Source organism: Aphelocoma coerulescens, chromosome 4 (assembly GCF_041296385.1).
Source record: "Aphelocoma coerulescens isolate FSJ_1873_10779 chromosome 4, UR_Acoe_1.0, whole genome shotgun sequence".
Lineage (NCBI taxonomy): Eukaryota > Metazoa > Chordata > Aves > Passeriformes > Corvidae > Aphelocoma > Aphelocoma coerulescens.
This window is the reverse complement of record NC_091017.1, coordinates 55,426,846-55,453,926: the sequence shown is the minus strand read 5'-3', so window position 1 is coordinate 55,453,926 and position 27,081 is coordinate 55,426,846. Positions and strand designations below refer to the sequence as shown.

The window sequence follows — 27,081 nt, the reverse complement described above, 5'->3', positions numbered from 1 at the left end:
GCTGAATAGGTTTTTTAGAAAGTGGGACACACACATACACACACAAAAAAACCAGAGCAAAATTGCAGATCCATCAAAAAATCACTTTGAGTTCAGATCAGTTTCTTATCACAAAGGTTTTGTAAAACTGCTACTGAAATAACGTTTTTTTTTTTTTTTTGGCAGGACATCAAGAAAAAGGACTTGAAAGATCAAAAAATGCCCACTAAATAATAAATATGTCCCCCAGATACTTTTGACCTCGAAAGGAAATGGTCTCAGCCATGGTGAATGATGCCTGTATTATTCCTCCTCACTTTCAGAGGTACGTTCAGGCACCAGTCCTCCATGGGAAGCGATGTGATTTCCATATGGAGGCACCTCAAGCTAGGCACATTGCCCAGATCAGAGTGGCAAAGGTGAAGCATCTTCCACAGTCATTGTTGCAGCACTCAGAGCACAGAGCTGAAGGACAGAAACAGAGTAGCACCAACCACACTGAATAATGACAGTCACTGAGAAAGAAGAGCAGGCCTCCAAACACTGCGCTCACGGAGCATCATCCCATTCATCACACAGCCCAGATTTTGGTTTCACTCAGCTGCGTGCTGATAGAAGGCCATAACTCAGTGACCTGGCTCAGGAATTCTGTAAATTTCCATTTTCCTTTTTCAGGTCTGTTTTTACTTATCAGAAGAAAAAAAAAATCCTCTACTTGGTAAAAATGAATAGCATTTTTTATTCCTGTTCCAAGCCAAAACCAACACCAGATGGAAACTCATTTAAAATTCTTACATCCTTAGCTCTCTTTCTGTAAGGAGGCTACTACTACCAGCTAAGCAGCCTCAGGAAAAAAAAGTAAATTTAAAAAAAAGTCAAAGGAATATGAAAGTGATTTACATTATATAAGATGAGTGAACACAGAAGAAAACTGACAAACCACAGTGACTGCTTAAAAAATAATAATGTCTTATTATTTACTTTGAAAACAATGAAAAGTCCTGAAAATACCATCAGATCCCATCAGGTAAGAAATGCATAATATGTGTTCCTAAGGAGAGTGGAGGAAACCTGAAGCAGTTTTACTCTGCAACAAATCTCAGCTCCTAAAAAGATATAAGGCCACAAGCTGACTTGCTGTGAGTCAGACCATGCCAGTTGCAGAGGCCAAAGACACTCAAAAAGCCATCACACCTCCACCGCCCACCCCTGGCCTATGCAACAAGTTGAGTGAGCAAGCCAGACCAGGAGAGAGAATGAGACATCTTGTTGCTTCCTGAGTTACTGTCTGTAGCTTTAAGGTGGCTGCTCTGCATGTCACTGGGTCACATTTCTCTCTGGAATAATAGGAACAGTTCTGTAGGTGACTCATTCATAATTCATAAAATCTTAAGCATTTTGCAGCTCTCACTATGAATGCAGAGCAGTCTTTTCTAATCTCATTTACCACAGCCAGTCTCAACAACAAACTGATATCAAGAATCAGTAACAGAAAAGTTTTCTGATACTGAGAATACTTTGCAAATAGTATAAATACAGCACTTATACAGCAATCTTATTCAGAACGTGTGCAGTGGCCCTTACTGATCAGTCACTACAGAAATCTGAACAATGGCATGTCTTTTTAAGAAAGTAAGAGCTGTCAAATTGCTATATTTATACTATTTGCAGAGCATTCTTTATTTAGATTTCTATGGTAACCAGTAAGTAAGAGGACTGCAGTTCGTATTTTGAATTTTTTCATTCCCCATAGTCCAAACCAGCAGAACTACTCCAACCTTTTTTCAAGAAGGAAAAAGCAATAAGCAAACATCTTATGGACTCAAGGCTGTGTTTTTAATAATTAACTTGAGATGGAGTTCTTCTCTAATGTAGCAACAAAAAAATCATTCATTTAAGCTATCCTTTTGAAAGTAACTTAGTAACAAAACTAGTCTGGTATGCATTACTTACCAGCCAAAATTTGTCAAAATTGGATTTCTGCTGTTACATCATTTTATTTGTCAAAATGCAACCAGTGAAGAGAAAACAGGGGCAAGTTTGTTCTCCCTCTGTCACACAAGGAATCAGGGACCACATACATTGTGAGAACCAGTACACGGTCCTGTTGCCACAGGAGGAAGCATGTTCATTATTAAACCACACCAATTTAATTCGAAAAGCGGGTCAGACAATGCACTGCAGCACACAGTCACCCTACACCTCCAGAACAGACTATAGCTAGTCCAGTGGCAAATTGTGCTTGCTGTAAACACTACAGGGACAGCATAAGTAGCAAGAACCAGCTCCCACACTGCCTGTTTTTGGGTTTCCCATCAAGTCCTCCTACTTACATTTTGGGGTAATAAAACATAAGGAAGAAGAACGTAATTGCTCTGTTTTGCAAATAATCAGAACTCAAAGAGAGTGCTATTTATTTCCTTTAAGGAGGAACTGCAAAGCAGGACAAAAATCTACCTCTCTCCCGAAATACAAGATATGTCCATTTTAACATCAGAATTGTATGTATTCTCAGGTACTCACTTCCCTGCACTTGCTAGTCTTGATTTCTAAAGAGGATGCCAGCCCCAAACACTAGTCAGTTAGCCTTTAGCTCCAAATATTTCCAAAACCCTCAGAGAAATTATTCCATTGTCAATGACAAATGATTTTTATGGAATATTCCTCTCCCACATCCCACATCTGGCCACTCTCTTCTCAGCATTTTGGTTGTCAGAGATGGTACCACACTCCTACCTTCTGAAAGCTCATGAGCATGTCTGGAGCAAGTCAGCAGCTTGCTCCCCAGCAAGCCTATTTTTGCCCAGTGCATTGAGTTAAGTTTTTGGGAGTTGCAATTCCTCCCTAGCCAAAGACTATTTTTATCAAGGAAAGAGGAAGTCCTGTCCCCATCTCCTGTGAGTTTCATTGTACATCCACAATTCCCAAGGGAAACTGCACAGGACTTTGAGAACTACAGCACTCTGGCAAGACTACTGAGGGTTTATTCATGAGACAGCCCAAAACTACCCAGAGGAAAGCAATCGCTGAAGGCAGCATAGCAAGAGCCCTCCACTGCCATGCTCCCCTCCCACTGCCCAGAAGCCAGACAGATGACCAGGCAGCAGTAGATGACAGCCAAGACAACCACACTGTGCCAAGCCAGAGTCACCAGTGAGGACCGCTCTGTCTCAAAAGCCACCTTTTGCCAAAACTATTTAGCACAAGACAAAAGACACCTACCACCAGTGCTTGATCAGCACAGGGTCAGTCTGCATTCAGCAATGCTTGTGATGGGACAAGTGGGACGTCATCAGCAGCCCCACAGCACAGCGAATGCCCTCCATGCCCTCATTGCTGCCTGGAAAGCACAGAGAAGATGGCAGAGCCATTCCAACTACCCAAAATATCCTAAAGCACTGAGAGCCAGGCACTCTTTGCAGCTTGGGCAACTCGCAGAGCCAAAATAAAACACCAGGGAAACACTGGGGAAGGTACACTTTACTGCTGGAGCTCCATGAATGGGCACCATTTTGCCTGGGTCCCCCAGGGGTCTGTAAACACCAGCCACTTGATCCCTCTCACCAGCTTCTCCCGCCCTCCAAAACGGTGGTGCTTGAGCACAGACAAAGGCATCCTGTTTTAACACACCACTTTATGGCAAGAGCATGGAACAGCAACAGTAAGCCATAGTAAAAAAAATTAAAGAGAACAGAAGTTCTGTGGAACAGAAAGCACTTTCAAAGTACAGAATTTCACTGGGGATGCAGAAGCCAGTGAATGAGCACTCAGTTTCGCTAAAATTACTTCAGACTAGTAAAGCATAACATTACAGAGGGTAATAAATTGGAAAAATAAGAGCTTAGATACTGTTAGATACAGTAGAACTGGAATACATTTTCTACCTGTGGCTTATATCCCTTGATTTAATAAATCCAATTAGTTTCAACATCACTGAAGGAAAACAGAGTACTTTAACTTCCTCATGGTCCTATCTAATACAACTAACCAGTTTAAACAGGAAGAAGTCACAAGTGCCTACCAAGTGACGTGTCAGCCAGAGGCCGGCTCCTCGCCAACAAAAACTGCAGCATGTTTCATCTCTGCACGTCCACACCAAGCCTCCTAAAAAACCACTCTCCACAGCAAATCCTTCCTTAGAAACTTCTTAGTGTGAGCTATGCTGAAGCTGCTATGCGTTCTGTGAAGCACACTGAAAAGGTCTCAAGTATTTCCTCCCTCTGTGCTTGCACACGTTAAGTCATATAATCGTAGAATATCCCGAGTTGGAAGAGACCCACAAGGATTGTCAGAGTCGAGTCCAACTCCTGGTCCTGCACAGGACAATGTCAACAATCACACCACATGCCTGAGAACATTGTCCAAACATTTCTTGAACTCCAGCAGGCTTGGTGCTGTGACCACTTCTCTGGGGAAGTTCCAATGCTCAACCACCCTCTAGGTGAAGAACCTTCTCCTAATATCCCATCTAAACATCCCCTGGCACAGCTTCATGCTGTTCCTTCAGGTCCTATTCCTGGTCACCAGAGAAAGGGGTTCAGCACCTGCTCCTCTGCTCCCGTACATGAGGAAGCTGTAGACCTCAGTCTCCTCCAAAAACAAACCAAGTGACCTCAGCTGGTCCTCACATGGCTTCTCCTTTAGACACTTCACCATCTTCATGGCCCTTCTCTGGACTCCCTGTAATAGCTTTATATCCTTCTTACACTGTGACAACCAACAAAGCACTCAAGGTGTGGCTGCCCCAGTGCAGAACAGAGCGGGACAATCCCTTCCCTTGCCCAACTGAAGATGCTGTGCCTGATGCACTGCAGGACACAGCTGGCCCTCCTGGCTGCCAGGGCACACTGGTGACTCAATGTCATGTTTTAAAGAACCACAACTCACCATTTAGGCGGCACACTTTAGCACATTCTCTCCACAGAAGTCACTCTGAAGCATTTCCCTGCATTCAACTACTCCTCCGCTTGGTTATACTATCTTAAAAATGCACCTCCTGTGTACTCACCATGCTGCACACTGACTGAGGTCTAGGGAGGGACAGTCACTGTATCCAGCTAATTCCTTTTTGTACTTACCAAGTGATTCCCAGCCTGGCTCGCTGACCTTTGCTGCTTCATCCTCACGAAACACACCATGATCGGACCACCTCTATTCATCCCATGTTTGATGACTAGACCCAGACTGTCCTTGCTGGAGGTCAGAAAAAGCAGAAGTAGCAGGGAGATCAAGAACTGAAAGAGGCACCCAGAAGCTTTTATTTTTTTTTTAAAGAGGAAGATTTATACCCATATGCCTAACTATACTTTGATCCAAAACACACAGTTGCTTCTAGAAGCTGATACCCTACTTCAGCAAGAACAGTCCCAAGGACAAAAATCAAGAGTAGTTTGAACTGCACTGTGGGACCTCACACCTTTGTTTTTGCATTATAAACATCAATGCTTTGTTTTGTGAAAGCCCAGACCAATTTCCATCACAAGAATGACAGGAATCCTCCAGAGCATTAGCATTCTTCCCACTAACAGATAAGTGAATCACCCTATTCGTGACCCTACCCAAAATAGCACACTGTTGAGCTATGGTACACTGGGCAGGTCCAACCACATTAACACTGTCTTGCTCTGTCCAAGTAGAGCAAGCTTAACCCAGCTGTAGATGGCTGCTGGGCCTCACACCATCACAGCAGGAGAAAGATCACCATCGCAGCAACACAGCAGTCTGGACGGAACCTCCCTGCTTTCAGCCCTTGCTCCAGACTTCACCCACACAGTCTCCTTCACTAACTGAAAGACATGCATGTCAGTAAAGTGCCTTTAGCAGTTCACCATCATATACACATGCTCCAAACAGAGGGGGGAAAAAACCCACTCCCTTTCAGTTCGGTCAATTACAAGCCAGCCTCCTGCTACCCACAATACTGCAGTGATACTCCTACACAAGGGCACTTGCTTTTGAACACAAGAGGTGATGAAGGAAAAAGCCCCACAAATCTATGATACTTATTCTCCACAGAAAGGAAGCACACAAACAAAGAGATCACCATAAGAGAAAACACTATAAAACATGCATTAGAAAAAAAAGCAAAACCAGAAAAAATGGACTGAGTGGCCCAGCTGTCATCCCGGCCAGCCTGAGATTCTGCCATGCCGGCAGGTAGCACTGTAATCCACAGTGGCTGCTACTGAAGGAAATGCAGCCAGCGCACAGCAAAATGCTCAGAAGAGCAAGGCAATAAGGAGGCAGGACTTGGGATGGTTTTATCTATCTTTTTAATTTGTTTTGATCAAGCTCATGTCCCTTCTGTTCAACCAAGTAATCCAACAACTTGATATGTGAACCACTCAATACTCCTTTTAACATGGAGCTCATACGTCACTGATAACCAGTTGGTTAGGATGCAGGGATTACAAAATCCCTGTGCAGTTCCTGTGGCTCTACATAATAAAGGGCACAAAACTTTCCTGGAAAAATATCTCTAGTATCCAGCTACAATGAAAGGGGAGCACATCGACACAGTTTGGCTGACCCAGATATCCAATGTTCAGCCTCTGTAAGTTAATAAGCAAAGTGGAAAGACAGAAGAAAGTAAAGTGAAATTAAAATAACAACAGAAAATCCAGGCTAGGACTAAAACATCCCCTCACCACCCCCAAACATGCCCACACCAAAAACCAAAACCCAATGTGAACACAGATATATATAAGGAATGATAGAAGAACATTTTGCTACATTGTCCTCCAGTAAGGGTTTGGATTTTAAGGTCATACATAACCATTCACAGTTTCCCAAGGAAAGGGGAATGTGATGGCAGCAATGGTCCCTCTCTATTTCTGCTGACTTTTAAGAAAAAAGCAACTAAAAAATGAAAAGCCCATGGTAGGCACCATAAAGCTACTAGAGCTATATATTAGCATTACAGAAATTTAGATTCTTCCATAGTCTGAGGTATTTTTAAAGCATAACTATTCCACCTCTTTGAAATAATTCTGTCAATATACCTGCAGCACTGTAAGCTAGCTAGAAAGAAATACATACCCATTGCGAGGAAGGGGCTAGTTGGGAAATGCAGCACAGAGCTGAGGAGATGCTCAGCGAACTGCACAAGCCTGAGGTGCCTGCTCCCCCCAAGGCACAAAGGGGAACAGGGAGCCTTCCTTCCTTTTTTCTCAGCACAAACCTGAACAGTCAGGCATTATTTGCTATTATCAGATAAGAGCTGGCTTTTGGAAAGTTAAGAGTCTGACAGCTAATCAAGACAATTCATCCCAGAGAACAGCTTGCTCACTGCAGAAATCACTAACACATCCAGTTGCTTCTAATACAAAAGTCCGATTACACAGCAACCCATGCCACTGACACTGCAGTCTAACACTTGAAAATTCACTACAAGGCATCATCACCAAAACTACCAGTTTACACTGTCAAACAGCACCTTAACAGCATGCTGCAGTAGTATTTTCTTTATATTAAATATGCAGAGCATAGAAATATGTCAAACTTTGAAAGGCATCAAGTACTTTTCTTCTAAACACAGATTTCAAACAGATCATTGACAAACAAGAAGACCTAGGAACACCACAGGGGTGTGTTCTCCAAATATTTTGTTCAGAGGGTTACCACAAAAAATGTGAAAGGCCTCCAAAAACCCCTACTTGAATCTAGCCAGAAATGTATATCACATAAGCACAGTCCTTCCACTAAGAAAGCAGCCTATGGGGTGATTTTGTTTATGCACCGATTAGGCTGTTAAAAGTATTCAGAGGTACCCCACCTACCAGAGAGTGCATTCCTCAGGGTGTGCAAAAACACAAAGGTCCTATTTTTCATTGAAGATCTCTAAAACTGTAACAGAGAACAGATTGTTCCCTAACATCTTTCATTCAACCCTGTTTGTGTTCCTGCAATTCAAACACATTATTCACAGCATTTAACTCCCTCCTCATTTTAATCCCTTAAATTTGATGAATATATCAGCATTATTTTCCTCACAGAAACCCAAAGCCAATTTATAAAACAGTAAGACTTGAAGATCTTCAGATATAGTGCTATAAAAAAAACATTATAGTAGAGTCCAAGTTTTGTTGTTTACATAAAACTTTATTCACATTACAAAGTAAAGAGGTAAAGGACAGAATGCCTGGATGAGTGACTGGTGTTGCAAGTTATGACTATTTTTCTTTAACCTATAAAGCCTTTTCTTTTAAATACAGTCTTGTAGATGTAAAACCAAGAGTAATATAAGTGTACAGGAGTACACTAGAAACATCAGCAATGCTGACCCTAAGCACAAAGATCCATCCCTGAGATGGCACCAGCCCAAACTGCCAAGGCTGCATGCTGCTGCCCAAGCTCAGGCACATTGCTTCTGGTCCTGAGCCAGATGGCATGAAACCAGCTCAGATCTCTTCCACAGTCATAGCACATTTATGTGCAATGCAGATAATCCTTCTACAACAACCAAGTGCGGAAGATGGGGGGGGACATGATAATATTTACTACAAGAAAACTTCCAACAACACTTGGCTGAACAAGACAGCAAATTTCCCAGCATTACTGCATTTGTATATTGCCATAAGCACCACCATCCAAAGTCAGCTTGCTTCCAAGTGTTCAACTCAACAAATAAAACCTACTTGAGGAATTATACTCATTTACATATCAAATACTAACAACCACTTTACTGTTTTAACCCTTTTCTTATTCCTTCACTGATGTTAAAACTTGTTTAAACAAGTTTCATTTTCTTACCTTCCCATGCTTTTGCTGCATGTTGGCTACAATTTAGTAGAAACAACCATAGGATTGTAAACTGTGTGTTTGGAGAGATGGTGGAAGTGGATGTTGTGAGCCCAGACTTTAGTAAAGCCTTTGATACCATTTTCCACAGCATTCTCCTGGAGAAACTGGCTGGTCATTGCTTGGATGGGTGCACTGTTCCTCAGGTAGAAAACTGGCTGGATGGCCGGCCCCAGAGACTGGTGATGAGTTACATCCAGCTGGCAGCCAGTCACGAGTGGTGGTACCCAGAGCTCAGGACCAGCTCTGTTTAATATCTTTGCTGATGACCTGGACAAGCAGATGAAGTGCATTTACAGACAGTCTGCAGATGACACAAGTTGGGAGGGAGTGTTGATCTGCTGGAGGACACAAAGGCTTTCATAGAAGGATCTGAATAGGCTGGATCAATGGGCCAAGGCCAGATGGACAAGGTTCAACAAGGCCAAATGCTGGGTCCGACATCTGGGTCACAATGACCCCCTGCAGCACCACAGGCTGGGGGCAGAGTGTTTGGAACGTGGCCCAGTGGAAAAGGCCCTGGTGGTGCTGGTCCATAGCCAGCTGAAGATGAGCCAGCATGTACCCAGGTGGCCAAGAAGGCCAATGGCACCCTAGCTTGTGTCAGAAACAGTGTAGGTAGAAACACACCAGGAACATCATGAACAGGGCAGTGATTGTCCTGTCCTCAGCACTGGCGAGGCTGCAATTCCAGTACTTTATTCAGTTTTGGGCCCTTCATTACAGGAGAAACTTTGAGGAGCTGGAGCATGTCCAGATAAGAGCAGAAAAGCTGGTGAAGAGTCTGAAGCACATGTCTTATGTGGAGCGGTCGAGGGAGATGCAGCTGTTTAATCTGGAGAAAAGGAGGCTCAGGGGAGCTTTTTCACAAGAGAGCTGAAGTTGAAAAGAGGTTGCAGCTAGGTGGGGGGGGGGGGACCAGGCTCTTCTCCCAGGTAACAAGTCATTTGACAAGATGGAGCAGCCTCAAGTTGTGCCAGGCAGATTTATATTGGATATTAGGACAAATTTCTTCCAAAAGGGTTGTCAAGCATTAGAACAGGCTGCCCAGGGAAGTGATAGAACCACTGTCCCTGGAGGCATTTAAAAGACATGTAGATGTGGTTCTTAGAAATAGGTTTCGTGGTGGACTTGACAGTGCTAAGTTAACAGATGGACTGAATGATCTTGGAGGTCCTCTTCCAACCTAAATGATTCTCTGATAATGGGTACCATCAGCACACTGTATGCAGAAACCAATTAAGAGCTGGAAAATATTTGACCTATGCGTATAGAATTATTGACTAACGCTCAAACACAATCTGATCTTGCTCGAGGAACTTGCATGAGGAACACCAAGGCAGCACTCACACACTACCTCAAACTAACATACACTCTTATCTGGTCCAATCTTCCAGTTGTTCCTCAAGTTATGTAATTTTTACAGAAAACTTGTCTTTATTCAGCTGCTTGGTTTTTCCTACACTCCTGTTTTCCCCTCTCTATCTATATGTACCTATACATGTATGCACCAAGATCTTAATATGTGAATTACAAGCAGGCATAAAGGCACCTTTTTTTTTATAAAATCAAGGACAGAAATCTGAAGCTCTGACCATTTTCATTAGAAATCAAAGTTATCATGATGATTTTTTAAGTGTTTATTTATTACTGTTACAATGCTTCCTTGCTTTCACATTCTGGCTAAAATAAGCTGTGGAAATGACAGAAGAAAGGGTGGTTTTTTTAACACCATAAACTTTAAGCCAGAACAGAAGCAGGAAGTTCTGGAAGTTTCACAGGAAAGCTGGTCAGTTTAGTTTTATTGCTGGAAGCTACCTCAACATTTCTTTTAACATTTGAATAGAGAACAGATATGAATCTCTGAAAATTAAGGTTCATGTGCAACAAAATTAAAGCAGCACATGAATGTTGTTATCAAATTGAACTCTAATCACCATCAAGCTCACCACATACAGAGAATTTGGTGTGATGTTTTATTTAATAAAGTGATACAGCCTCAGTTTGTCAAGATAGTGACTAGACATTTTGAGTTAAAATAACACATTGTAGGCCATTAAAAATTAATACTGAACTATCCCTTTAATGCTCCTGAAAAGTTTTGGCTACTACACAGAAATACTTGGAAAGCTGTATTTCAAATCTTACACTCTTCCAGTCATGTACTTAGAGATAGTTAAGTCATAACAATCAATTTTGGATGGGAGGTACTGGAAGTCAGCTGGAAACCTGGGCTGAGCCCCCTCCTCACACAGCTCAGAGCAACCGAGAGCATCTGCCAGCTGCCCATCCATCTCGCTGCATGTGGGACTCCCTCTCCACAAGTTTGAACTACTGTAAGTTTTTACACCACGGAATCAAGCACAGAGTTTTATCATTACTACTTAGCTTTAATTCCAAACAGTTGCTATTTAAAAGTTAACAGGATATACATGTGTATATAAAATGTGGACTAAAAAAATAAAAGAAAATAGAGCTCTCATGCTTGAGTCATTAGAGATGATACATTTCTTGGCATAAAGCTAAATAAGGAGGGGGAAAAGAACAAGAACAGCTGGACAATATCCAGCTTTTTAATGCCTCTAAAGCAACTGACATTTACTGGCAAACGAAGAAAACACTTCAAATAATTTCAGCCAAAATAATTTTTTTCTTCCTAATCCTTAATAGCTGTAGACTAACTTATCCACCTGAACTGCTCTCCATTCTTTGAACTAGTGCACAATGCACAGTAGTATCAATGTGGATGTGTTTTACAAAATTAACTCAATGCAAAAAGAACCCGCACTGGACTGCTCTGTGGCTACCACTAGTACCTGCCACACAAACCCGAACTTCTCCAAAGTAACATGGCCAGCCACAATGGGCACACTGGTGTCCAAGAGCAGGTTTCTCAGTCAGTAGATCCTGACACATTTTAAATGAAGTGTGCTTTGCACTGCCCACCTGACCAATGAGGAAGCAAGGACTGCCACATGCAGCACCCCAGGCAGCATGGGTTTGCCAAGGCAACCAGATGATGGGCAAGTGGTGAGATGCACACATATCAAACCCTGGTTGGGAGACCAGCTGCAGGGGTGAGTGTGAGGGCTCAGTGTGCACAAGAGCAAAGATGAGTGGCAACCTATCTTTCACATCCTTGTCTTTTGAAGTATCTCACAATGCAAAGAACTGAAAGGAAGGCTGCAGCAGAGAGAGATAAAAGGTAGGAACCTCAGAAGATGACAGTTTCTGATGTAAAGCAGTATCTGACAGGACCATGAGGAGTCTGCAGAGAGAAACAAGTGACATGAAAGGACAAAAAATAAAACACCAGTGGATTTGAGTATTAAAAAATGTGCCCTAAATGCAAGCTTTTAAGCTAGCTATAAAACCTCACAGTATTTTTAACTAAACCATTAATTATAACATCTAGAAATGGACTTGAAACAGCTCAGCAAAAGGTTCAAGATACAGCCATGGTTTAAAAAGCACAACCTCAAATTCCATAGCTTTGCATAAACAGAACTAAGATGAAGAGCAATGTTAGCCTAATTAATGTCTTCTAGAGGACACTAGTGCAGATTCCTTTATTATAACATGCTGTGCTAGTCACTCCAAAAGGTGCTGCTAAACCAGACAAGGTTACCTCTTTCTGAAAGAGGTAACAACTCTGGCTCTGGGAATCGAAAAACCCTCAAAATACACTGTCTTCCTGAACAATCCAAATCTTCTGAAATACACCCAAGTATGATAAGACAGAAAACCGTTTGGAAAAGGAAGCCTGGCAGTTTCTGCTTGTGTATACAAAAGAGTGCGTGAGTATATAAATACAAAAACTAATTCCGGCAGGAGGTCATGGAAGTCAAGTATGGAACATTTTATGTGAGGATCAGGATCAGGACAATTGTTCCATCTGTGCCAGGTTTATTACTAAGATTCATTTATCAAAACCTTAAAGGCACAGGTCTACCTCTAACCATTACAGACCATGATAAAACAACAGTGGGAGAGATTACCCCATAAAACCCAGAGATTCTTCTACTTTTTTCTCTGGAAACATACAACAGCGACAGCTCATAGACAAGGTATTGAAAGTAGAGGGACACAGGGCCTGATCCACCCTGACAATCTCGCCCAGTCTCAAACAGCACCACCCTATCTGTCTGGCACAGATAGAGCTCATTCCACAGTGGGTCTGGCTCTGGTACCAGACAAAAGGAGCCCTAGAGAGGAGCAGTAGTACCTGCTGAAACTGGAACAGATTTTGAACTGAGAAAGGGTAGATTTAGACTGGACATAAGCAAAAGATTTTTATTATGAGAGTGCTGAGGCACTGGAACAGATTGCCCAGAGAAGTTGTGGATACCCCATCCCTGTAAATAAATGTTCAAGGTCTGGTTGGATGGGGGTCTGAGCAATCTGGTCTAGCACACAATAAGATGTCCCTGCCCACAGCAGTGGGGTTCTTGGACCAGATGGTCTCTAAAGATCCCTTCCAATCCAATCCAAAACATCCAATGACTCCATGATTCTACCTGCCCTATAATCTCCTCTCTGCCTTTCCTGGCTACCACCCATACAAAGCACATCTGCTTGGGAAAACAAGAGAGCACCAACCAAACAGTGATAAGAGACAAAAAGATCCAAGGTACACAAAGACAACTCTACAGAAAGCCATAAGGCCCTGGACACTGATCCTCAAGCAAGCAGGAAGGACAGCTCCACACGAGCAGTACGCAAGGGCCACTCAGAGAAATACTTAACTTCTGCAGAGCTGGCTACCTCTCCAGAAGGAAAAATAGCTCTCCTTTGAATGTTTTATGATCTTAGACCTACCTCTTCCATAGCTCTAGAATATTGACTAAAATGACACTTTGGTGCATTTTCCATCTGGAGATTTGTCAGACATCTATCGCAGCCACAGAGCTCCCCTCTTCCTCGTCACTCCACACCTAATACAAAAAACAGAACCCCCTCCATAAATCGTGCAAAGTTTAAATTGTTTCAGAAATTGCATGCTCAGCATCTGGGAACATATACATTTCTTAATGATTTTCTCAGTACTGTCTGTGCTGCTAAAGACTTTTCAACCCATTCACCTCAGGAAGCATATATTTAGCATGCGCAAAGATCTATTTTTTCAGAGAAAAAATGTCCTAGCTTGAAGCTTAAATAAATCAATGTCCCTAAGATTAACGTATCTTGCTGCCCTCAAAACTAGTCCAGAAGAATTTCTTTCCAGCTGAAAAAGATAAGTTTTATGCCTTTTTCTGCCATTCTGTAAGCAAAAAACCTGTGATTACATTTATTTGGTGTTCAGAGTTAATTAAGTGGTTCTTGGAGACCATTGAGATTTGTTACACTATCTTCATTTCTATTCTAGGAAAGCAACCTGTAGTGTTGTCCCAGTCATTGCTTTTCCAGGGTGTTAGCTCCTCCAGTGGGTAACCTCTTCCAGCTCATCCAAATTCTATCTTCTCCTCAGAGTCTCCTTCTAAAAGTCCCTTTGGCCCACAACATGGTCCCAGGAAAAGTAACCCATTCTAATCTGCACAAGACCACTCACTTTCTCCACCTATTGAAGACCCAGACACCATCTCTACCCAAAGAGAAGATGAGGGCCAGATTCTCTCACTCTCCTGGTACCAGTATCACGAGATTAAATCCTTAAACATGAGGAAAGCCTCTCTGTATTTGGGCAAAAGCTCAACAGTTACCACCCAACTATCCACCAAACTGTGTTTTGATAAATCCCAGTGATGGATGGAATATTCAGTAATGGAGCTACAAGAGTGCCATGCCAATGATGGAGCTGCACACATATAATCACTGTAAAATACTAACAGACATGCAGCTTGTAATTTCCTTCCTTTTTTCCTACCTGTCCCTACAGACAAGGGAAATACCAACACTTAAGAAGTCTGCCTCGATGGAAGATATGACTGCCATCACCGAAGGAGATGCAACTGAAAATCCTCCACTATTCCCCCTCCAAACTCATCAACTCCAGTCATAAAAAACACATTTCACTGCTTGCTGCTCTGCTCTACTCTACATGCACCTTTGGGCTCTGGAAGATTTTACTCTCTGGGAGACCAATCACTTCACTTCAGGTAACAGCTTGCAGAAAAAGATGGCTTCTCCAGATCTATAAGCTTCACAGGTATATTGAAAGTGACCACTTAAGATCAAAGCAAAACAAAGCCTTGAAGGGAGCAGTGCATGTATCAAGAGGCCAGTTCCCAACAGCTATCTGAACCCAAACATACCATGGAGTTGCTCATCACATAAGCCTATGATTAGTGGTCTCCAGATGAAAATAGGAATTCAATTTAAATTCTTCCAGAATAGCCAGAGGCTTTTTGGTATTTTCAGGATGTCATTTGGGTGTCTGGACTTTTACACAGTCTGAAACAAAGAAAGAAAGATAAGGAAGTCTGATGTACAGTCTGAGCACAAAATCTATGCTTCAGCTATAATGAAAGGATGTTTCTGCAAAAAGCAAAGTGATGCAAACACAAGCAGGACACCAATGGGAAAACATATGTGACTTGTGTGGCAAATTATACATCACTGCATACAATATTTCACTGTGGGCAACACACTAGAAGGAGGGAAAGCAAAAGAAAAAAAAGAAAAGGTGGGGAATAATGGGGGAAAAAAGCACTCAAAATGAGAACATTTTAACTTTCCTGGAATCCCACCCATTGCAAGGACTCAAGGTGCTCATGGATCCCAGGCCAAACACACTCCTGAGGAGCCTTGTTAGTCCTCTCCAGAAACAGTGTGGAAGTTTGCTCTCTCCCTTACACTGGAGTGAAAGTCCCCCTTACACAGCAACTCTGCAGGTAAAGTGGAGGGAACTGGAACCACTAACACCCTGGCATGAAGATGTCAGAGCCCAGCCTCTCAGAGGAGGGCCCCAGTCATAAGGCAGCTGTCTTCTGCAGATGCTAAGAGCCAATGCTTCCATTCAGACACATGCCATATACTAACCCAGTAAGTAAAAACCAGATTATTTTTCCCCAACTGTTCCTTCCAGCACACTTTGTTCAATGGAAAGAAAACTAAAACCTAGAGAAGTTGTTGTTTTCATTAATCTCTGCAGACTCATTGCAATCATAATTGGGCAGCCTAACTGCTCAAAAGATTATGCCAATGATTCAATTGCACTGCAATACAAATAAAGATATCTGCATAAAGTGGGCTGCAAAGTACTAAGTATAAAAACCTAATGAAGTTATACATTTGTGCATCATTACCCTTTCTAATAGAGTTTGGAAAATGGAAGGCAACATACTATTATATATCATGTACTATTATTCACATAAGTGCCTAAATTACAGAGTTTTGGGAGATACTAGTTATATGCTTATTAAAAAGTCATTTATTTCATTACATAATACACAGATTTCTTTCAAGATTGAAATAGGAAACATGAAAGCGACATCTGAATAGCAAATCTAAATTAAAAATTTTTTTTGCTGCCATAACAACAGCTTTTCCCTTCAGATTTTGGTTTCCCTTCTCACACTGAACACAGCAGGAGGAGAGTTTCTGAACTCTAATTCATGCTCTTCACATTTATCTTCTTCTTCAAAAAAAAGTGTGCTGAGTACAAACTGTGACAGGAGTTCACAACTTCTCAGAACACTGTATAAAATTGTTCATGCCACAGAAGTACAAAGTTAAAGGACCTGAATAAATCAGGTTTAGACTAAACATTTACACTAGAGGCTCTTGGGAGCAAGGGGGAGGTAAACATCTGCACCAGATAGAGCAGAGACACAGAAACCATTATTTTAGAAGCAGAGGACACCCACAAATGTGCCAAGAAAGTTTAGAGGTAGGGATACAACCAAGTTAGCCTTTGCAGCACTTGTGATGGAAGCCTTGCCCACCTTGCACACACACATGAAGATGCTGAGTAGCTGTGAATCATATATCCCTTAATGAAGGCCTGGTGATATTTCACACCCAGCTATCACTTTTTGGTTCTCTTCCTTGTTCTTTTCACCTTGTACCTAACTGATTACAGGCTTGGATAGCACTGGAATTTGTTCAGCTTCACAGTACACTGGCCAGGGACCTCCACAGAGGGGCTGCAGCAGTGCCAGTGGCCGTACTGAGCAGTCAGCCCCCAGCTGGGGAGGCAGGATCCCACCAGCCCCTCCTTCAGCAGGGGAATGGGGACAGGGACTGATGTCAGGGCACAGAGGGTACTTCAGGTCAGCTGACCTCTGGCAGTCTGGAATCAGCTGCTCTTCAATAAAGTTTTTCCCACCCTGTGAACACTAACTTCCAAACCCCAAATTCAGGGTTTGATTAGCCTACCTTTTCAGAAGCCATTTAATATCAGAAATGGCTTTCTAAGCACTCCCTCCCTTCTCCCTGAAGGGATTTCACAGAGCTTCAGGGAGACAGAAGAAAACTTAATCTCAGAATTTAAATATAAATTTATATTCAAAACAGACTTAATTCCTAAACTGCAGTTTGTTTTATGTGAAGGGATTTGTCTTTATCATAGAAACCACAGCTGTTAAAACAGTGTCTGATAGTGCTTTTTTCCTATCATCACTATTCTTTCATTAACCATAGTGTGTATCTTTTATCTTAACTGTCAAAAAGAAGCTCTGAAGTACTGAGTTATACAGCTTCTACTTGAGTTAAGAAGACCATTACCACCCTCACATCAGAGACACATAAACCACAACCACCCCAACACTGCACAACACTGAAGTCACATAAGCAACATCTTTCCCAAATTGTTCTTTTAATCATTCAACATGCACGTTCTCTGCTAGAAACACCAAGCAGGATGCAGCCCTCCTCCACAACAAGCTTTTACAACCAAGGATGCCACACACTGTTTTTCATAATAGTAAGAGATAACACCAAGTCAGAGTGCAGCTGGCTGCAGTGAGATGCCTGTAATTCTTCCTTTGACTTCTCCACATATTCTTTTTGCCTGTGTTCAGTGACCTGGGCTTGAAGCTCTTGAAAAAGAGCATGAATCTAAAATTACACACTACATTTAGTCTGAATGGGTCTTTGAAGGTTTTCAAGAGATTTCTTCTGGATTCAACAACTAGCTTTTGGAAGAGCTAACAGCAGCACCTTTCTTGCATCCCTGCAGATGGGATGGCTGTACTCACATCTAATCCCCAAACCTTCACTTTACAACCTCCTCCAGCTTCTCTGCCTCTCTGCCTTAAATCTTCGGAAGTGCAGGGAGTCTGAAAAGAAATGGAATAGAAAAAAATTAAAACCAAAATGAATTTTTGCCTTTTCTTTCAACCTGTCTTAAAAGAACTCTTAAGTTCATTTAAAAAGAGTGCAGCTTTCAAGGCATAAAAAACGTTTTTTAAAAAAAAGAACTTTTACAATGAGAAAGGAGTTGGAACAGAATACCTCAATATTAATGGTTTTAAAGAGCTGAACAGGAAGTTCATGAAAGGTATCCTTAGCCATGAACACTTTGTGGTTTTCATTGAAATGTACTGATGTATCACAACTTTGGCTGAACTTCTAACTGCACATATTTCAGGGCATTAGGTAACTTCAGAAAAGAAGTCCTCTTTTTACTCAAGAACACACAAAAACTTGAATTTTTAAGAAAGTCTCCCCATTCTAACTTAAAACCACCACTCAGCACCCGGGAAAACTTCTCTATTACAGGGCTGCCTCTTGTGTTCCATTGAGCTGGTGGGCTTTCCCTACCTCGGTGGCCAAAAAAGACCCATGCTGGGAGAAGGGAATGATGAAACACATAAGTAACATCAGTCAGGGTCTAGACAGTGATTTTCTATGCAAGCCTTTCTTGTTTCCACGCCGTGGTAAAGCCAGATTGAGAAAAGGTGTTGAACTGCAGCTAAGGGCACTCTGGAAAAACAAAACACCGCAGCAACGGGAGTCGGGCCAAACGCAACTGGATGTGTTTGCAAACCCTGCCAGGAACATAATGACCATTGTAAAATGTAGCTGTCCTGACAAGGCAAAGGAAAAATGCTCCCAAGCACATGCTATTCAAAGCCTGTGACAGCTTAGGCTGCCAGGCTGCTAATTCCTGCTGTTTGTAAGTTCTTAAACAATCTGTTGACTAGTCTTTCAAGAAGAAATAGCCTGGCACTCACTCGAAGTCTTTTCTTCACATAACTATCAGTAACAAAAGAAGAGTTGACCTGCAAGTAAGCCAACAACCAGCCAGAGGAATCCCCCTCCTGCCAATTCGTGGATGTCACACAATCCCTGTAGATGTATTTACCATGCTAGTTATCATTTACATGACCAAACTCTAGCTTGCAGCTGGCACTTTAACACCAGTGCTAAGAATCCAGGTGGAGAAATTTCCCCAGGGACTATGGAAAGCCCTTAAGGGCACCTACATATCAAATCTATGACTCAGTAAGAAAAGATAGATGTGTAACTATTTTACTACCAACTGAACAATATTACTCAAGATACATCCCTCCACTTTTTCCCCCAAAACACGTAAGCGCAGTTACCAAATATTTGAAATATGCAGGAATCCTTACATAAACTAGACATTAGACCATGTGTTAAATTCCCCAGCACTGCCAATGTAGACAGATCCTTTCATGATTAAGCACAAATGGTTATGCAGGAACTGAAGGCAGGCACCTTCATGGCAGTACGCAACATTCATAACTCCTTTGTTCTCATGTCTTGCAACACAAATCATCTTGCTGGTCGTTAAATACTATGTTTCCATATAATTTTAAAATTGTTCCACAATAAAGTGTTTTTCTAAATATAATGCTTTCCTCTACCAACACTAAAAACACTGCTTGAATTAGGCAGTTTAATATGACCAGGGAGGCTTAATAGAGAATGAGGTGAATTTAACAGCAACCTTTAATTATTTAAATTAAATAATTTCCCCCCCTGCTTGGGGCAGGGGGGGGAAATTAGAACTAATCAGCCACAATGAACTTTCCTATCCATTTCAACCTGGGGGAAAGTTTTACATCAGGAAAGTGTTTGTTAATCTTTCTCTCTGGTCACACAGGGACATGAGCAATGCTACTACAGGTTACCCATCGGGGAGGGAGGTGTTCTGCCCTAATTGTAGCTAAAAGGTAGGTCTGTACAGAGAAACCTCAAATAACACTGCAAGTTTACATCTGCCTTGGCAGGGAGCAAAACACAAAAAGGGAAACAGGGAGAGATGTTTATGGTCCAACCCACCACAGCAGACTGAAGCATCAAACAGTACATGTGCTTACAGCTCCTCTGCTCTGTGCCACAGCTTCCCTGACCCTACTCCCGTTGCATCATGTACAAAACCCATTAGTAATTGTCTGCTGCTGTGCTCCTGCCTTCAACACAAAGCCATGCATTTTTTGAACGCTGCTTTGCATCAAACCCACTGCAGTCAGTTAGGCATTGCTAAACACTTTTGAGTCCAAACACAGCTACCCTACTTCACAATATACTGCAGATTGTTTTAGAAGGGGAGGAAAGAAAAAAAGCAAAGACAATAAATCTTTAGCTTAGGGCAATGTTACTTTGTGTTTTGCAGCTGCTCTATAGAAAAAATTATGCTTTATAGCAAAAATTAAGAGAAAGTTTTTAATTAAAGAATATCTTGATCTCAAAATTTCACCAATCTGATTCAAACTCCAGTTCCCTCTCATCAGATAAGTAGTTTTGGTTTATATACCAATTTTTTAAAAGTACCAGTTGAACTGCTAGGACTAAAAGCACGTATCTGAGAAACAATCCTGAAACTACAAAGGTCTCACTGTCTGCCAGGAAAGAACATCAAAAACACACTCCAGCTTGGCTGGTGCTTGGACACTGCCAGCCTAAAGCCAAAGCGTCCAGATACTTCAAGTAAGAGCGAAGCTGTCTCTGCACTCTTCAGTGCGCAAATGACCCAATGTCAAGACCCAATGTCCAACCTGGGGAGAGAGAAGGCATAATTTCCTACAAACAAAGTGACATGGCTTTCAACCATGATTCAGGCCCCACTTATATCAGAGGGAAGTACTTCAGCACATCCATTCTACTAGCACAAGTAGGCCAAAATCAAACTAATGAAGATATTAAAGTACTGCCTAAAATGCAAAAGCAAAGCCAAAGGAGCCACATATTGCTAAGCGAAATGAACACATATTTTCCTGGCAGGTAAAAACGTTTTCCCAGAACATCAAAATCCCTGCCACAACTTAATAGCAGCATCCCAAACTATTTAGATCCAAAGGTTTTTTTAGGAATTTTGGAAACAACGTCTTTTACAGAATTAAGAATGCATACTGCCATGTTTAACTCCTGACCATGAGTGACCCAAAGTTAGCACTTCTCCTCACAGTCCATCTTACCTTACTTGTGCCAATTCCAATGGGTTACTTACAATTAACATACCACCTATCAGTTACAAGGGTGGCAAATGTTTTCCTTTAGAGAGGAAAAGCTTCTTTTCTACACTGTTATTTGAGTCTAACACAGGATAGATTGTACCACCTGTATAAAAGGTTCACCACTGACTCTCTATATAAAAACTTGAATTGCTGCCATAAAGATTTTAAATACAGTAGAGTATTTAGAGAGGTCAACCCTCATTCTTGCTCTATCACCTTCTCTGTTGACCTTACAGAGCTGCCTTCATTTGCCATGCAGGTCTGCAAGGAACAAGAAGAGACACTGCTTGGACCATCACTCCCTGTCTTCATGGGTTGGAGATGGCAGCCCCTAACTTACATACCATGAAGTGGGGACAGCTGAGAGCAGGCAACTCCTAGCACTGCTCCTAGGTCTGCTCATCCTTCTCCAGCACTATGTTCAAAGATACAAATCACTTACCCACAGTAAGGCTACACTGACATTTAAAAAGATCACAGAGAGAAGATGTCCTTTGGTATTTTTAACACAGGCAATTTTTAACACATACAAACTAAGCCCCAGACCTGGGGAGTTCCAGGTCACACACAACATGACTATGAACTTTATAAATTCAGATAATGATAGTATTTATAAAATAGAAACGTATTATGCAACCCTCTGTATTTAACACACTATTATAATTATGTATGCAGTGAAGTCCTTGCCAAAGCTTTTGCAGCAAGAAAAACCAGAACTCTACTGAAGCTTTTGGAATTCAACTCCTAGCAGCCAAATAGGAAACTGCGACCACAGTTTGGGAAACCATATAGCCAGCAGCAGTTCAAAGCCCAGGAATTATAAAGCATTTTTCCCTTTCCCCCGGCTGAGCAAGCCTGTCCAGTCATCCTTTGTGCCACTTCCAAAGACAATTAGCAAAATCTGTTTCAATTAGCTTTTCCAGAGCTATGAGCACAAAGAAGAGTACTGTACAACTTCAGAAAGAAAAGGTGAGATCAAAAACAGGCAAACTGAGGCAGAGCTGGAAAGGAGGCAGGGAAAGACCAGATAAAGCAAGGGACAAGAAATCCCAAAGCATGTCCCCCCCAAAATGCTGGGTACTATGTGGGGTAAAGCCAATGCTTGTGTTCAGAACAAGGAGCCTTATTATACCAAATTTCTCATTATCAAAATGATTCATTTCTTCCTAGACAAGACCTCCACAGTACACAATATAATGGCTCTACTTCTTCTGTATAATGGTTAGATACATCTGCATATCTGCAACATCTTACTTAATACCAGCAAGATTAATGTACGTTTTGAGCATTCCTAAATTCTGGTTGACAAATTTTTTGTGGCAATATCCCACCCCTAGTCTTCCACAACCTAGGCGTCTCCTTTGCTCCTCTGTTGTTTCCCCTTTAGTACAATCCTTAACTGCTTTGTAACTCTAACAACTGCTACAACAAATGTTTTATTAAAGACCAGATGAAATAAAAATATTTTTCCTAACTCACATTTTAAGGTAGGAAAAAGAATATAAAGGATCATTTACTCTGACATAGTCTACCAACAGATTAACTTACGCTGCATTTTGTCCCATTTTCCATACATGGCTTTAACCATTCTTTCCTTTAATATCTGTTTTAAAACTTAACAGACTGACTGTTTCTTCTGTAAACACACAGTGGTTCAAACACACCAGGGCTGTTACCATTTCAAAAAATAACTTTTACACATGTTTATATTCTATTAGAGCCAAATCAAGAAATATGCAAAGAATGAAAACACAATACTTCATTGGTCAGAGCAGAGGTTTAAAACACCATGAAGTTCTCTTTCACAGAGTCTACAAGAAAGATGGAGAAAGAGGATATAGTGACAGGAAAGCAGGAAATGGCTTCAAATCAAAAGAGAGTAGGTTTAGAGTGGATATTAGGAAGAAATTCTCTACTGTGAGAGTGGTGAGGCACTGCAACAGGTTGTCCAAAGAACCTGTGAATGCCCCATCCCTGGCAGTGTTCAAGGCCAGGTTGGTTAGGGCTTTGAGTAACCTGCTCTAGTGAAAGGTGTCCCTGCCCATGGCAGGGGAGTTGGAACAAGATGAGCTTTAAGGACCCTTCCAACCCGCGCCATTCTATGATTCAATATGGAGAATATAAAATATGTTTAGTCACCCAAGAAAATAACAGCTTTTCCTACAGCTTCTGTTTCACTTACTCCAAGAAGTAGCAGTCTGCTGAGAAGGAGAAAATCAAAGTTCATGTTTTCCCTCCCAATATGAAAAGTCACCTCAAGGAAATCCACATTTTATGCAACAAAATATACCTATTAATTTCTGTTCTTTATATAATACCTAGTATAGAGCAACAGCATTGCTATCTCTGTAACCACCAGTAACCACCAACACTGGGAATTAGTCAAGCAACTAATTGCAGACAAGCACAATTGTGTCACAGGCCTTGAGAGGAGGTGTTAAGTCACTCCATGCTGGGGAAGGGACACATGAGACCTTTCAGCTCAGTTGGCGGCTTGCAGTGCTTGTCCTCAGAAATCCCGCACTGCTGTACTGAGATAACAAGTATACCTTTGTACAAAGGGGTCAGTGACGCGAAATTAAGCCACCAAATTTCAACCAATTTTGCTACCTGAGCGCATGAGAATTAATTAATCAAAGCAAAGCTCTACTGCTTGCACATTCTAAGTTTACTTGGAGCAGCAATTTATGCTCTGTATGCTGAAAGGTTACATACACATGACATTCTTAATAACAGTCACTCAAAAATTCACACAAAAAGATCCCAAGTACTATTCCCACTATGCCTGCCTGGATGCACAGGCAGTGTATAACCTCCCTTTTATAGCACTAGGAAGTGTGGCACACATGTAATTAAAGCATCAGAGCTCCTTAATAATAATAATATGATTCCACGTCTGATGGTTGGCTGCAGCTTAACAAACAGAAGAGCAATTAATGATTTACACAAAACCAGGATGGAGGCTAAAAGCAAGATTTGTTTCCTCTAGACAAAGACAGAAGGACCCAAGTGATAATGATTACCTGTGAATATTCAGGAAAACAGATCATCTGTGATAAAAGCAACCTCAAAGTGTCTGGTATGCTATCATCACCCCTAGCTCCTATTTTTATCCTCAAAAAACAAAACAAAACAAACAAAAAAAAGAATTGACTAGTTTCTTTTGTATTACCAATGGCCCTACTCAGAAAAATAAGATGGTAATTACTCCTCTTTTTAAAAAACACCTTTTCTTCTTTTTAATACCTTCTTCTGCCCTTATAATATGGGCCAGCAGTCAATTACCATCTCACAGGAGTAAAGTCCAAAACATGCCACTTGCCTGAGTGGTGGCATCAACAGACCTCCTTTGGCAACACAATCACTGCTAACAGGTAACTTGCATCCTAAGTTTTTAGTTCAAAAAATTAATACAGTTTAAGAAACTCATCTATCACAATCAGTATTTGGGGGGAAACCCCATCAGTGTGGTAGGACCTAAACACAGCATCTACCTACGCAATTTCATTTAGAATGCAGGAAAAACCACAAGACTTGCTGTTCTCCCTCCTCCCCTTCCCCTGTGATTCATTTCTGAAGACAAAACTTCTCATTTCTAACATACATGAAATGTTCATGCTTGCCTGACTGGATGTGGAAAGGAAAGTACAAAAAGAGTAACTGGGTCAAGGGAGCAATTATCAAAAGTTGTATTAATGTGGAGAAAACCACGTGACAACAGGAAAACCAGCAGATCTAAAAATGCCTGTAGGCATGCTATTTCTTAACTTTGTACTCAGAGCATCTAACTAAAAGCTGCCAATCCCATGCTAACATTACAAATACTTTGCTTTTATCTTTGAAGATAAATGTTTTAAGAAAAAGGTTGTTTTAAACACAGATATTGTTATAGCATGAAAAAGCATGGAGTAAATGAAGGAAATGAGCTCTTAAAGCCTCCTAACACTACTTTTCTTCAGAAGCAAGAAGTGAATTTCCTGATCTTGATTCTGACAATAAGCTGCTGTTCTAAAGTAAGCTCAGTTTCTGAAGCCATTCCTGGTGGCCTTTAAGTTAACAGCACTAGACAGACTTCCCAGTAGCGCTGCCTTTTTTTTTTTTAATACTTGCTCCCCATCAGAGGGTATCAAACCCACACTGTCGTTTCACTGGCAAACCTCAGCAGACACTCAGTAAAACCACTACTGAGTAGTGTAAAAAACTACTTCAGCTGCATTACTTCACCTGGTAAAATTGTGAGATTCTCTGGAATTCAAAGTCCTTTGCTTCAAATTGAAACATTTTATCAAGTTTAAGATATTGTGTTGCTTTCTAGTTATGGCTAAAAACCGCGACAACACCCATTTCACAAGTACTAATAATTTTACTACCATTTCTTGTATGGTGCGCAGATACCATCTGAGGTAAGAAAGTATTAGCTCCACAAGAGTCAAGCATTCATGTGTGCACTGCTCTGTTTCAAAGAAAAGGTTCTTTCACCCACAGCTTCTGAGAGAGGTAGAAACATGGCTAATCAATGAGCCTGTCACACTCAACTTACAAGCCTTTGGAAAACACTAGGTTTTAATCATCCATTTTTACCAACCAGCTGTGGCCACTTGACAAGATTTGCACAGGGTCTCTCACAGCCTATTAAAACTCCCTGTTGTGCTGTGAAAGCATTTGAGGTAGCTTACGCTTCTGAATTAGAGATAATAAAAGCTACAGACACTACTACATTAACAATAGCCAAGAAAATGCAAAGGAACATAGCTTGTGCATGAAACTCCCACGTGGAAACTCCAGTTTCTGCAAAACAAAACACAATTATTCTCAAATTTGGGTACTTAGAATCTTACAGGATAAACCCTGGTCTGTCCTTAAAACAGACAAGGGGAGAAAAGAATGAAACCTAGAAAACATTTTAAAATGCATTTATATTGTACTTAGCACAGACTATGCCTCCTCACTGCTCCACAGAGGAGTTTTATATCACAGTTAGTGCCTAACTCCATGCAAGTGATTTAGGCTTATTTTACTGTTGCATTTTGCAGCCAATCTCATCATCTAGCTCCTCTGTGTAATTAAAATTCCTCTTCATCTGTTTATGTACTCGTTCCTTCCTCCATCTGAGCCTTCTGGCAGGTGCCTTTCTTGAGCCAGCCTTTGGGAGCACCAGTATCTTCATTTTGGAATTGCAGGGTATGTGTGTCCTTAGAGCATCTCCTCTGTCAGTTTTTAAAATCTCTTCAAATACAGTTTCATCCTCTACCATCACGGATCTAGAATTTCAACACCTCATTTCAAGCTCACCTTGTGCAAGGAGGATTCACATCCTGCCATAACAGCACATTGCATCTACCCATGTTAAAAATATTTGCTTGCAATCTCAGCTCAAAGAACGACTCGAGAATGGGGAAAGCCCAGTTCCCTGCTTGAACACTGGCTGCTTGAGGAAGATACCGAGTATTTGCACTCGGCAGCAGGAAAAATTTAGGACATGCTCACGCCATGTGCCAAGCAAGAGCACTCCAGGAAAACTCTGGACATACACTGTGTGCCAAGCAAGAGTTTTCTAGGACAGCCTGACAACACTGTGCAAAAAGTATCCATCCACCCCATTAGTCTGGGAGAGCTAATGACAGTAGCACAAATATCAGCAACCTGTGAATTTTCCATCTCTGTATCGCAGCAAAAGTATAGGCAGCAGAAGCTAAAGCTCAACACTAGTTAAGTCTGAAGTTGGATCAGCATGTCCTGAATCAGCTCCACCCTGTCCAGGCTTGGTTTTACGGCCAGCATGTTGTGTGGGCTGACAGTCTTATTTTAAACCTTTGCATACGTGTTACTTAACCCATGGATTTAAAACAACCTTGGGACTTACAGACATGAACCTTAACGGCTTTCTAGGAGTAACAGGATTTATCAGGCCAAAAATTAAGGAGTTACAAACTCAAAT

At 41.5% G+C, this 27,081-nt stretch overlaps 1 protein-coding gene across 11 annotated transcripts in view; it reads right to left on the bottom strand.

Moving 5' to 3' along the window:
* APBB2 (amyloid beta precursor protein binding family B member 2) overlaps positions 1 to 27,081 on the bottom strand; it is a 166,993-nt gene that overhangs the window by 131,715 nt on the left and 8,197 nt on the right. For 6 of the 11 annotated variants that reach the window (XM_069014215.1, XM_069014224.1, XM_069014217.1 and 3 more), the window contains exon 2: positions 17,916 to 17,996. The exons of 3 other annotated variants lie outside the window; for them this stretch is intronic. The gene's annotated coding sequence lies outside the window, so the exon portion shown is untranslated. Of the gene's footprint in view, positions 1 to 5,057; positions 5,134 to 15,029; positions 15,169 to 17,915; positions 17,997 to 27,081 lie in introns of those variants that run through there. 2 more of the 11 variants (XM_069014216.1, XM_069014219.1) reach the window with 2 other exon arrangements.